The sequence below is a fragment of the Pleurodeles waltl genome, chromosome 2_1 (genome assembly GCF_031143425.1).
Source record: "Pleurodeles waltl isolate 20211129_DDA chromosome 2_1, aPleWal1.hap1.20221129, whole genome shotgun sequence".
NCBI classification, from domain to species: domain Eukaryota; kingdom Metazoa; phylum Chordata; class Amphibia; order Caudata; family Salamandridae; genus Pleurodeles; species Pleurodeles waltl.
Genome location: NC_090438.1, coordinates 844,172,120 through 844,185,696, shown reverse-complemented (window position 1 = coordinate 844,185,696; position 13,577 = coordinate 844,172,120).

Here is a 13,577-nt window from a genome sequence, read left to right as displayed (position 1 = left end):
TGGTGTTGGGATGTGTGGGTTATGATAGTGGGACATTTGTGAGGTGTTGGAGTGATGGGGGTGAGCGTGAGGGTGAGGGTGGGGGTATGTGATAGCATGCAGGTAGGGTGGGGAATGTAATAGTTAAGAGTTGACTTACCAGAGTCCATTCCTCCTGCTACTCCTGCGAGGCCCTCAGGATGCAGTATAGCCAAGACCTGCTCCTCCCATGTTGTTAGTTGTGGGGGAGGAGGTAGGGGTCTGCCGCCAGTCCTCTGTACTGCAATCTGGTGACCACAGAACGCACCTTCCCCCGTAGGTCGTTCAACCTCTTCCCTAGTTCTTGGATGCTGTCCCACTGTGTTGACCTTGTCGACGATTCTGCGCCATAGCTCCATCTTTCTTGCAATGAAGGTGTGCTGCACCTGTGATCCAAATAGCTTGGCTCTACCCGGATGATTTCCTCCACCAACCCTGAGCTCCTCCTCAGAGAACCTGGGGTGTCATTGAGGTGCCATGATGTGGTGTGGGTGATGTGTGAGGTGGTGTCGGTTGTGATGTGTGAGGGGATGTGTTTGTGTGTGTTCTCTGAGGTGCGTGGATGGTGTGTGAGTGATGGTGTTGTGTGCCTGTGGATGCTAGTGTTGTTTCTGGTGGTGTCTCTCTCTGGCCTTCTTTCGCAATTTTGGTCTTAAGGGTTTGTGGGTGATGTCGTTGTGTGTCTTATATTGGATTGGGTGTGTGGGAGTGGTGTGTGTATGTGTATCAGGTGTGTGTATTTGGAATTGTCCAATGCAGTTGTGTTTTGTAAATGTGTGTGTATTTTGAGCGCAGCGGTATGTACCTTCAATGGAATACCGCAGTTAAAAGATCGCCACGTGGATTTGTGGGTCATGATAATGTGGGCGTATTCCTGTTGGTGTGACGGTGTTGGTTTTGTTATCGCCAGTTTATCACTGACCTTTGGTGTTGTGGACTGACCTTTGGTGTTGTGGACTTGTGTGGGTGTCTGGATTTTGGCGGATTCCGAGCTGTGGGTCGTAATAGCTGTAGCGGAATTCTGCTGCCACAGCGGTGTGTTGGCGGTCTTCTGCACAGCCGTAAGCGGGATTTACCGCCAATGTTGTAATGAGGGGCACAGTAACTTAATGAAAACACTACAAAATGACACAACAGAGGTTTAGAAAAATAGAAAATAATTATCTAAACAATAGAACTCTAAAACAACAAAAATCCACAATACACAAGTCAAGTTATCAATTAAAAAGCAAAAAAAAAAGAGTCTTCATGTAGTTTTAAACACACACTAACACTGTGAGCGTGAAAATGCACCTTGGGTGCATCGAAAATAACCCCGCAAGGGCGTGTGTGCGTCAAAACGGGCTTGCGATGCGCAGGAGAACAGTGCGTTGATCCGGTCAGCACTCTCGGGTCCGGGCAGGCCTTGCGTCATTTTTACATGCCGAGTGGTGTTTGAATCAGAAATCCAGCCGCACGATGATCCAAAAATCACGCAGGGTGGGTTGCGATCTCACCAGCCTCCGTCAGCGATGCTGCGTGTCGCTTCCCCAGCCACGGGCATCGTTCTTTCGGTCGCATTGCCGGCAGCGCGTTGACTTTTCAGCCGCAGATCAGAGTCGCATTGATCTTTTCCCCGCACAGCGGTCTGTGTGTAGATTTCTCACTCTTGGGCTGCCAGCTTCTCTTCTCAGGGTCCCAGGAACTGGATGGGCACCACTTGGCAGAGTAGCAGTCTCTCCAGAGACTCCAGATGCTGGCAGAGAGAAGTCTTTGCTGTCCCTCAGACTTCAAACAACAGGAGGCAAGCTCTAAATCTAGCCCTTGGAGAGTTCTTCACAAGAAGGAAAGCAACACAAAGTCCAGTCTTTGTCCTGTAGCACAGGCAGAAGCAGCACCTGCAGAATAGCTCCACAAAACACAGTCACAGGCAGGGCAGCTTTTCTTCCTCAGCTCTTCAGCTCTTCTCCAGGCAGAGGTTCCTCTTGGTTTCCAGAAGTGGTCTAAAGTCTGTGTTTTGGGAGCCCTTCTTATACCCATGTTCTCCTTTGAAATAGGCTTACTTCTAAGCAAAGTCCCTCTTGATTGTAAAATCCTGCCTTGCCCAGGCCAGGCCCCAGACACTCACCAGGGGGTTGGAGACTTCTGTGTGTGAAGGACAGGCACATCCCTTTCAGCTGTGAGTAACCACTTCTCCCCTCCCTCCTAGCACAGATGGCTCATCAGGAAATGCAGACTACACCCCATCTCCCTTTGTGTCAAAGTCTAGTGTGAGGTGCAACCAGCCAGCCCAGCCTGACCAAGTCAGGGAATCCACAAACGAGCAGAGTCACAGAAATGGTATAAGCAAGAAAATGCTCACTTTCTAAAAGTGGCATTTTCAAACACACAATCTTAAAATAAACTTTACTGAAAGATGTATTTTTAAATTGTGAGCTCAGAGACCCCAAACACCACATGTAGATCTGCTCCCAAAGGGAATCTACACTTTAATCTTATTTAAAGGTAGCCCTTATGTTAATCTATGAGAGGGACAGGCCTTGCAACAGAGACAAATAAATTTGGCAATATTTCACTGTCATGACATATAAAATACATTACGATGGGACTCATTACGACCCCGGCGGCCGGCGGTAAGCTGGCGGTAACACTGCCAACAGTCTGGCAATGTTACTCCAGCTATTATGAATGTGGCGCAATAGTCACGGCCATACCGCCGGCCCCTCCACTATACCGCCAGGCTTTCGCTGCCCTGGGTATTATGAGTCCCCAACCGCCAGCCTGGCCACGGCGGTAAACACCACCATGGAAAGGCTGGTGGTAAGGGGGACTTGGGGTGCCTCTGACATGGGCAGTGCAGGGGCCCCCAGGCATAGCCCTTTCGCACATGTGCGATGGGTGATACTGCACCCGCTGAACATCAGCATTGCCGGCCGCTCTATTACGAGCTGGCAGCAATGTTGATGTGACTTTTCCCCTGGGCCAGCGGATGGTAACACTGTTACCGTCCACTGGCCCAGCGGAAAAGTCATAATAGGGAGCCAGAAATACCACCAGCTCTGGCGGCATTCTGTCTCCCGCAGCCTCGGCGGTCTTTTTGAAAGACCGCCGAGGTTGTAATGAGGGCCTATCTGTCCTACCTTAACTATACATTGCACCCTGCTCTTGGGGCTACCTAGGGCCTACCTTAGGGGTGCCGTACATGTAAGAAAAGGGAAGGTTTAGGCCTGGCAAGTGGGTAGGCTTGCCACATCGAATTTACAGTTAAAAACTGCACACACAGACACTGCAGTGGCAGGTCTGAGACATGATTACAGGGCTACTTTTGTGGGTGGCAGCTAGTACTGCAGGCCCACTAACAGAATTTGGTTTACTTGTCTTGTGCACCTCCAGTGCACTTCACTAAGGACTTAGTAGGAAATCAAATATGCCAATCATGGATGAGCCAATTACATACACATTTTGTAAAGGAGCACTTGCACTTTACCACTGGTTAGCAGTGGTAAAGTGCCCAGAGTAACAAAAACAGCAAAATTAGAGTCCAGAACACATCAGTAACCTCGGAAACAGAGGCAAAAAGTTGAGGGAGACCACGCCAAGGATGAAAAGTCTAACAGCCCCCACCTACCGAAACCTAAGAACACCATGGGTGTGCCGTACTTACAATCTGGCACACCATGGTGGTCTTTAGCACAATAGTGTCAACATTTTTTACGCTATTGTGGCGCTTTGCTATACTAGCATAAAAAACATTGACGCTAGGGCAATAAAGCACAGGGAAGCCCCTTGAATATAATGGGTGCATCACTTCAAAGCCTACTCTGAGCAGGCGTTAAAAATGATGGAAAAAATGGTGCAGTTAAATGTTGTAAATTTAATTGTGCCATTTTTCTGGTGACCCTGCGCCGGAACACCCTCTTGCATACATTATGCCTGACACAGTTGTAATGTGAAGCAAGTGTTTACAAAGTGGCGCAAGGCAAGCATTGCCACATTTTTTAAATATGGTGCAGCAGAAAAGCCACATTAGCATACAAAAATTATGCTATGGCGGCGCTAGTGTGTGCAAGGGGCTTGTAAATGTGCCCATAGAACATGAGGAAACCAAAACTGCCAGCCACATCAACCCATTTAAATGAACATTACTGACATGTTGCAACTTTTTCCACTGTCATCTTCTATCTTTGTTCTGAGACTTATAAGACTAGTGCTTTGAGGTGGTTCCGTTGATATGCTGCATATAAAGCTCAGATTTATAACGATTATGTTCTGCGTTTACCTTTTTTTAATGCAAACTTGATGGAGAGTGTTACATTAATATTTAGAATCCAACGCAAATCGCGATTTGAGTTGTATTGCAACCCACTGTAGCACAAAGCTGCACAATTGCTCATCCATGTGTTACTTTGCTCAAGGGGATCTTTCATGGATAGAACATAGTTGTTCCTGTGCAACCGCAGGTAGGTCTTGACACAAATCCTTACCTATAAAGAATTACAGACAGGGATTTGCACTAAATTCCTGCACCTCCGTGAGGCAGGCATAATGAGCCTCATTTCTCCTCCTCTTTCCCTCTTTGCATGTGTGGTGCATTCTGCTGCACACATATAACGAGGCAATGCCTTAAAGCACTGTTTCTGTTTCTGAACAAAAACTATGCTTACTACAACGCAGTTACTCTTGCACTATGATGCAACGGTGTGTGAATTGGTGCAAGGCAGATTAAGTGCAGGGAGAGAGGAGAGCATCAATACATGTTAGCCCTGTTCTGCTCTCTCCCATTCAACTTTACTTGCTGACGCTTCGTTGCATGATTTCTTTATAGATCTGGGCCTTTGTCTCTTCACTAATTAACTAATGCATTCAAGTAGAGATTTACGCAGTTTTGTAGACTCTTTAACTGCAGAATGCAACTGCATACTTGAAAAAGTCCTTATTGAGGCACACACAGGGGCAGATTTAAGGAAAGTGGTGCTGCACCCAGTGCTGTGCCACTTTCCTTGCACCCCATTAAGTCCCTCCTACTGCAACCATGTGTGCCCCGTATCTAAGATACAGCGCATCATGGCGCAGGGTAGGTGGGCAATAGTATCAACATTTTTTATGGTATTGATGTACTCTTCAGGGTTAGCGCCAACATTTTTGGCACTAAACCTGAACAGTACATAGGGGCCCATTGTAAACAATGATGTGCCCCCTTGTAACACCTGCTCCGAGCAGGCGTTAAAAGTGCTAAAAAAAATGACACAAAGAAATATATTTCTTTGCACAATTTTATTGTCCCCCCTAACGGAGGAATGCCTGCTTTGTATACATTACGGACTGTGCATACATATGGATTGAGGTTACAAATTGGCGCAATGCATGCATTGTGCCACTTTGTAAACATAGCACAGGGAAAAGGCCACCTTAGCATTAAAGAAGAAATAAGAATAAGATGTGTTACATCACATATGAAGATGTGTCTTATTTCTCATCATTTCAATGCCTTGTGGCATTCTGATTCATTACTTTAGGAAATCTTCCAGTATCATGTGTTTGCTGTGACAATTATTTAAAGTCCAAATCTACGGCACAGATCTTTTAATGAAGATTGTAAATTTATTGTTGCTCACAAATTTCTTCGTTCTCTGCAGATTTTGAATATTTGTTTACTATTTTTTTAACAGATTTTGAAATGTTGAAATTGTGCAGCAGATTGTCAATCTCTGAGCTATATCGAAAGGAAGGAGAAATGACACAGGCCAAAGGAGCAGCCACTGTAGCAGCTAGTGCCAAAGTCAAACAAAACTGCAGATTCTGATTGAGGTTCTCATTGGAAAAATGCCACTTACTTCCTGTTTGGATAGCAGTGCAGTGTACCCTGCATATGTTTTAGCTTCATGAGGCACTACATTTGACTCAGTAATCATAGCTGTGTTACTAGGTATCTGCATTCTACCTCTTTGCAGGGTAGTCGGCCGTCCATGCTCACTCTTTCACTTAGTGACACCGACTCCCGACAACTGAATCCCACAAGCTGGTATGTATGTGTTTCATGTACAAATCTGCATAGTGGTGCCTGTGGAAATGTACGTGATTGCACACATGCCCTGAAATCAGGAAACAGAAATCTGCTGAGATTTGTGCAGGGTGAGATGTGTGCGAGAGAGACAGACCTTGACATCAGGATACTGTAAATGATGAGAGATTTGTGTGAGGTGTCAAAACAGTTTATACTTCAATAAGCTTGTTTGTAAACATTCATGAACATGGAAAACAAACATGGGGGCTGTATTATACATAGGGTAGACTGTCCATTTTTGTGCTATGGTGCATCTTATCAGATGCAATGCACCCTATTCCAGAAAATGCATTCCCCTCCTCAAGGGCGGCCACGAACTGGCACCTGCCCTGGGGGCAGTGATTTAGTAAAAGGCAGACCAGTTGTTTTGAGCTGTCAATCGATCTATAACCTAAACATACCCAATGAGACTTTGCATACCAGAGAATCGTCTTTTTCCTGACAGCAGCTTTATGAATGGTGGTATTCCAGACATAAGTAGATTTGTATGGAACATAAAGACATGGGAACCTAGGGGCCTTCAGATCCCTGACAACATCTTAGAGTTAGGTATATGCGCATGGCAAAGCATTCTTTGCATTTCAATTGTGCCTGAGACATGCAGTATTTAAAGAAAAATGCAAAATAAAAGCTGTGCATTGAATTGAGTACCGAATACCATACATCATTAATAATGTAAATGTGAGGGGGTTAACAAATGTGTACATTGGTTGGAAAAGTCCCTTTTTGAGGGGTCACCCCCAAACTTTTTGCCTTACCCCTCCTCTTTTTCTGACCATATTTTGTTGATGAAAGGACTTTGAGCAGTTTATCACTGCCGACCAGTGCTAAAGAGCGCATGTTCTCTCCTCTAAACATTGTAACATGGTTTATACACAATTGGCATATTTAATTTGCTTGTAAGTCCCTTGTAGAGTGGTATATCATATACCCAGGGCCTTAAATTAAATGCTACTAGTGGGTCTGCAGCATTGATTGTACCACCCACTTAAGTATCCGTTTAATTATGTCTCAGGCCTGCCACTACAGAACCTGTGTGTGCACAGTTTTACTATCACTTTGAAGTGGCATTCAAAACACATTGCCAAGCCTTAAACTCCCCGTTTACCACACACTAGTCATCCCTAAGGAAGGCCCTAGGTAGCACATAGGGCAGGTTGCTATGTAAGTGAAAGGCAGGACATGTACTTATATGTTTTACACGTCCTGGTAGTGAAAAACTCCAAAAGTAATTTTTCACTACTGTGAGGCCTACTCGTTTCATAAGCCAACATTGGGAATTCCTTAATACACTTAATAAACTGTAATTTCTGATCAGAAATGAATAGCTGCATCATGTTTCATACCATTGGAATGGTAAAGATGAATCCTCTTTACTGGTAAAGGCAGATTTAACATTGGTATTTTAGAAATGGCACTTTTAAAAAGTGGACATTTCACTGCTCTCACTGCTCTGTGTGCCTTTCAGCCTGTCTGGGGCAGTTGAAAACTACACTTTGTGCATTCCCTCTAGACAACCACAAACACAGGAAGGTTAGTTGTGCCTGAGCACTCATCGGCATTCATCTGTTTTCTGATGGCTCGTCCTAGGCAGGAAGGGTGGATGGGAGCTGACATTACACTTGAATAGGGAGTGCCTGACCACCCCCTACTGGTAGACTGGAGCCAGGGCTATGATGAAAGGACCTCTGTGCACTTCAAAGATGCTTCTTTGAAGTTACCCCCACCTCAAAAGCACCTTTGGGTATACAAACTGGGTGTTTGACCCCCACCAAATCATTATACAACTGACCTCAGAAGAACTCTGCCAGGAGTCAGAACTGCTGTGCTACAAGGGAGTGCTACACTGCTGTACTGCCTTCCAAGGACTGCTCTCTGCCTTAATGAGCCCCCCAGCAGCCTTCTCATCTTTGCCCTGCTGAAGAAGGACTTGATTCTGACCCTAAGTGACTGCAAGGGCTTCCTGGCTTTCCCCCTTTTCTCCTGCGGTCTCAGAGACATCAAAGACTTCCTGCAACTCTACTCCCTCTGCTGGACTCTGCCATCTGTGGGTCATGCCCTGGCCTGAGGTGCCAATCCAGTACTGGGCCTTAGATGTGGGTTTTACAGCAAGAATCAATGTATCAGGCCCGCTGCAGCACTCTGAACTGACACAGTGCCCTCTGACTCTGATGTGCCAATGGTGCGAGTTACGACTACGAGGTTCGGCAACAACACAGGTCCAATCCGAGGACATCATTGCACACTCAAAGATGATGCATTGCATGCATCTCAGCAGAGTTTGATGCTGACGTGGGACCCAACTACTAGGCTTGACACCAATGCATCTACTTGACTGCGTGGTTCAGAAGCAACACATTGCCTTCACACCACTCCTCCTTGTCGATGCTTGCTCCATCCAAAGTACTTTTTTAGCGGGCTGTGTGTGAACCCTGTAGCCGGCCTGCCCTCCATTATGGTCCTCCTCAACTTTGGATTTACCCTGGTCTAGTGCAACCTTTTAGTGCTATTGACTCCTAATCACTATTTTTGGTTTATTCTTTATAAAATCATATCTTGACTTCTACCGGTTGGATTTTGATGTTATGGTCTTGTTTTACTTAGATAAATATTCTCTATATTTCTAGACCTGTGCAGAGTCTATTTGGGTGTTCACATTGTATTCTTGTGTGTGCATGTGTTGCACAAATACTTTACACATTGCCTCTTTAGAAAAGCCTGACTGCTATGTGCCAAACTACCAGAGAATGAACACAAGTTATCTCTAAGTGTCTATCTAGCTTACACAATGACTAGAAGTGGTGTTTTGTGTTTCTACAGGGTGCATTCTCTGACAACCAGAACCCCCAGTTTTACAAATATTGCGCAGCACCTACAAGTTTACAGTCAATAGATCTACCTATTGATTGCTGTAATGACTTTACTTTAAGGATCTGTATGTATATATAGCATTACTTTACACTAGTATTTAAAATAAAATATATTTACTGATGCTCTTTCTAGTTGAATACATTTGTCCTATACTTTACACAGGAATATCTCTGCACGATGCAGCAATTAAAAAGTTCTCCCTCTCAAAGTAGCTTGGGAAATTGATGTACATTGGCAAAATACATCTTAAATCTGTTAAATGTTGATTCAGTTTATACGCTGAGGGCCTATGAGACAAAGGATTGAAACTACTGTAACAACATGCTTTGTGGACCAGGCAAATCAGCTTGATGGGAACCAGTTAAATTTAGTTACTATAGGTAAGATAGAACCACATCTGATAGAACCAAATCTTATTAGATTTAAAGTTAGCCTTGCTGCCAGGTTTTGTATAAGTTTACACGTTGCAGTTTGTTTAGTTGTTTAGCCAGTGACCTGAGAGAAGATGGCATTAATGTAGCTACATTTGAATGATATAAATTCAATAAATATTTAAAAAAATGTTTGTAGCAGGGAAAGAGATATATTATCTACTTTGTTTTTCAGCACCAAATTAATTAGTTCAGCAGTGGTTAGTTGCATGTCAGTCTTGACACACAGGCCCTCATTACGACCCTGGCGGTGGGTGATAAAGTGGCGGTAATACTGCCAACAGGCTGGTGACTACCGCCGAATTATGACCATGGCAGTGATATCTCCAAAAGACATCTAATGTACCACACCTACCACCAGGCCAGAAACAGCAGTCACCATGGCGGTAGCCACCTACAGCCAGGCGTAAGCCAAAGTTCTGCCCACCATATTATGACGCTGCAATCCGCCACCTTTTCCGGGGCGGTACCAACGCCATCAAAAGCCTGGCGAAAACACTGCACAAAAGTCAAAGGACTCACCGTTGGAGACGCAGGGAAGAACCACGCCGACATGGAACCCGAACTGCATGTTTTCCCGATGATCTAATATGTCATACTCCACCACGAACACCAGCGCCGGCGAAAACAATGACGGTGAGTACAGCCGCCTAGCACAGAAGGGAAGAGTGAGGAAAACAACATTGATACACAGACGCACTACACACACCCCACACACACACACCATACACACAACCAGCTGCACAAGATAATCAATTTGTCCACGATAATCGGAAAAATAATGCAAGGACAACAGGAATTAACTACAGTGATTGTAATAAGATCAACACCAAAAATAATACGTCGAAATGGGAATGCAACAGATATGTACAAATGTACAAAAAAGGGACACTGCCCAGTCCATAGTTCACAGGGGCCACAGGGCAAAGTCCAAGGCCCCACTCGATTCCTGCACCGATATGGAGATAACACTGCAGGGGCATCAGTTGACAAATAGGCAGGCACCTCTGAGGGGGGGTACCTCAGCCGGATGCAGAAAAAAAGACCACTGGTTCTGGAGGGGGCAACATGCCCTGTGCTTGGTCCTGGGGAGTGCAAGGCCACAGTCTTTGGAGTGGGTGAATACCCCACTGGTTCTGGAGGGAGCAACATGATCTGCTGTTGGTCCTGGGGAGTGCAAGGCCACAGTCTCTGCAGTGGGTGAATATCCCACTGGTTCTGGAGGGGGCAACATGCCCTGTGCTTAGTCCTGGGGAGTGCAAGGCCACAGTCTCTGGAGTGGGTGAATATCCCACTGGTTCTGGAGGGGGCAACATGCCCTGTGCTTGGTCCTGGGGAGTGCACGGCCACAGTCCCTCAAGTGGGTGAATACCCCACTGGTTCTGGGGGGGCAGGCCACACAGCAGCCCATGGAGGCTGGACTATGTGGCGTCCGCTGGAGGTGACTGCTGCACTGTGCTGGTGGTTGTGGGAGGCTCCTGCTCAGCCCCTGCACCCTTCGATGGCTACACTGTGGTGGTGGTTGTGGGAGGCTCCTGCTCGGCCCCTGCACCCTCCGATGGCTGCACTGTGCTGGTGGTTGTGGGAGGATCGTGCTCAGCCCCTGCATCCTCCGATGGTTGCACTGTGGTGGTGGTTGTGGGAGGCTCCTGCTCAGCCCCTGCACCCTCTGATCGCTGCACTGTGCTGGTGGTTGGGGGAGGCTCCTGCTCAGTCCCTGCACTCTCTGATGGCTGCCCAACCACGGCTGGCGGTGGGGGCTCTGTGACAGTTGCTGGTGCAGGCTCCTTCCCCTTCATTGTGGCTGGTGCAAGCTGCTTTCCCTTCTTTGTGGCTGGTACAGGCTCCTTCCCCGTTTTTGTGGCTTGTGCAGGCTCCTTCCCCTTCTTTTTGGCTGGTGCAAGCTCATTCCCCTTCTTTGTGGCTGGTGCAGGCTCCTTCCCCTTCTTTGTGGCTGGTGCAGGCTCCTTCTCCTTCAGTATTTGTGGCCTGGAATAATTTCCACCACAAGTAGGTGCTGCTAAAACTGGGCCCGTGGACGGTTTGGCTGAGGTACTTGGCTGGGTCCTTGATACCCTGGCCATACGTGTAGGATGAGGGAGGGGTAGGGAAGAGGTCAATCTGGGAAAGGAAAAGCTTTTTAGAGATATTGGGGTGGGAAGAGGGAGGAGTAATGGCAGTGGAGGATGAGGAAGTGGTTGTTGGAGGTGTTTGCTGGATTTGGGTGCAGGTTCATGGATTGTATGCTGTTGTGAGGTGGATGGCTGTTGGGTGTCTGAGTGCTTGTGTTTGTGTACTTCAGGATGGGGGACAGACACAGTGGACGAGGATACAGGGGACGTGTGCATGAATGTTGTGGAGGTGTCTGCCAGTGAGATGTGTGTTCTGCTTGGTGTGGTGATAATTCAGATAGTGGATGATGATATAGTGCATGCAGGTGTGAGTGTAGACGTAACTGGGTGGGAGGTGGGAGGAGGAAGAGTAGACAGTGGAAATAGTCAATGTTGTTGTGTCTGCAACTGGATGGCAGTTGTGGGAGTGCTTGGGGGATGAAGTGTGGTGCTTGTGTTTGCCTGTGACACTCTTGGGTGTTGTCTTGTGTGTATGCTCATCTGGCTGTGTGCTTGGGATGGGTTGGGGTTGAGGTGAATGGGACTGGGAAGTGGAAGTTGGAGGGGGATGGTTGAAACAGGAACAATGGCTGCCATCAGAGACGAGGCCAGAGCCTGGATCAATATCTATTGGGTCGCCAATCCACAGTGAATGCCCTCCAGGAATGCATTAGATTGCTGCATCTGGGCTACCAGCCCCTAGATGGCATTCACAATGGTTGACTGCTCTACAGAGATGGATCGCAGGAGGTCAATAGCCTCCTCACTCAGGGCAGCAGGGCTCACTGGTGCATTGCCTGAGGTGCCTTGGGCGAAGGAGATGTCCATCCTCCTGGGTGAGTGAGCACAGGAACTCGCTGAGGGACTGCTGGGAGGGCGGTGCTTGCACAGGGCTGGCAGCTGTACCTGTAGCTGGGTGGTCACAGAGGTGTCCACCACCACCAGTCCTCTCTAGCCTCCGCCATGGTGCTCCCCTCGCTCCCCGTCCCAATGGTGCCCTCAATGTTGCTGGACTCTGCTTCCAAGGTCCTGTGGGATGTAGCTCCATCTGGTCTGGTGCCTCTACTCCTCCGCCAGGTGATGCTAATGCACATAAGGACAGGATGACAAAACAAGAAAGGGGGAAGAGAGACAAAGAATGCAATGGGTCAATGACTGCACCAACACCACCGTTGGCGTACATAGCACCCTCACACACAGGGTACAGGCCTACACACTATGCATTGCACTACCAGTGATTTTGCTAGCCACCAGGGCATAAGGAGGAGAACAGACCGCTAAATGCAGCACACTTGGGACCCACGCAAACCTGACCAGTAGTGGATGCTAAAAAGCTAGATATACTGTATTTTCCCTTCAGACCCTCAGCCACCAGAGGAGCTAGGCTGCTATGTCTGGCCTGCCCTAGGGGCACCCACTGACACACAACCACCACCCGGATACCACCCAACCAGCCGTAAGTTGTAATGATAGCCATTGTACTCCCCCCCTTGTGGCTGTTGTGATGCCCTCAAGTGCCCATCCAGTTCTGGATAGGCCACCGCCAATATGCAGGACATCAGGGGGGGTCAGGGTCTGACTGGCACCCCTTCCTCGTTGGGAGGCCATCCCCAGCTGGGCCTCCGCGGTCTTCCATGCCCATAGTCTCAGGTCCTCCAACCGTTTCCAACAGTGGGTGCTCTGCCTGCCACAGACCCCCAAGGTCCGCACCTCCTTGGCGAGGGCACGCCATATACCCTTCTTTTGATGGGTGCTGACCTGCAGAGGCAATACAGACAGGAGAACACCATTAGACAGACTGTCCAGCCAGTAACACTCATGGCCCACCATACCCATTTCCATCACCATTGGCACACACATAGCCCAGCTCACAATGGGTACACCGCCAAGAGGACATCCAACCCCCCCTTACCCGATGCCTTCACACACAACTCCATGCATTCATGCCACATGCATCGTGCCCACAGTGTACTCACCTGTTGGTCTGGAGGACCATACAGCAGTCTGTCCCAGGGTAGGACCCCATTCACCAGTCTCTCCAACTCCTCAGAAGTGAAGGCTGGGGGCCTTTCCCTTTTCACACCAGCCATGGTAGGTTCCAGA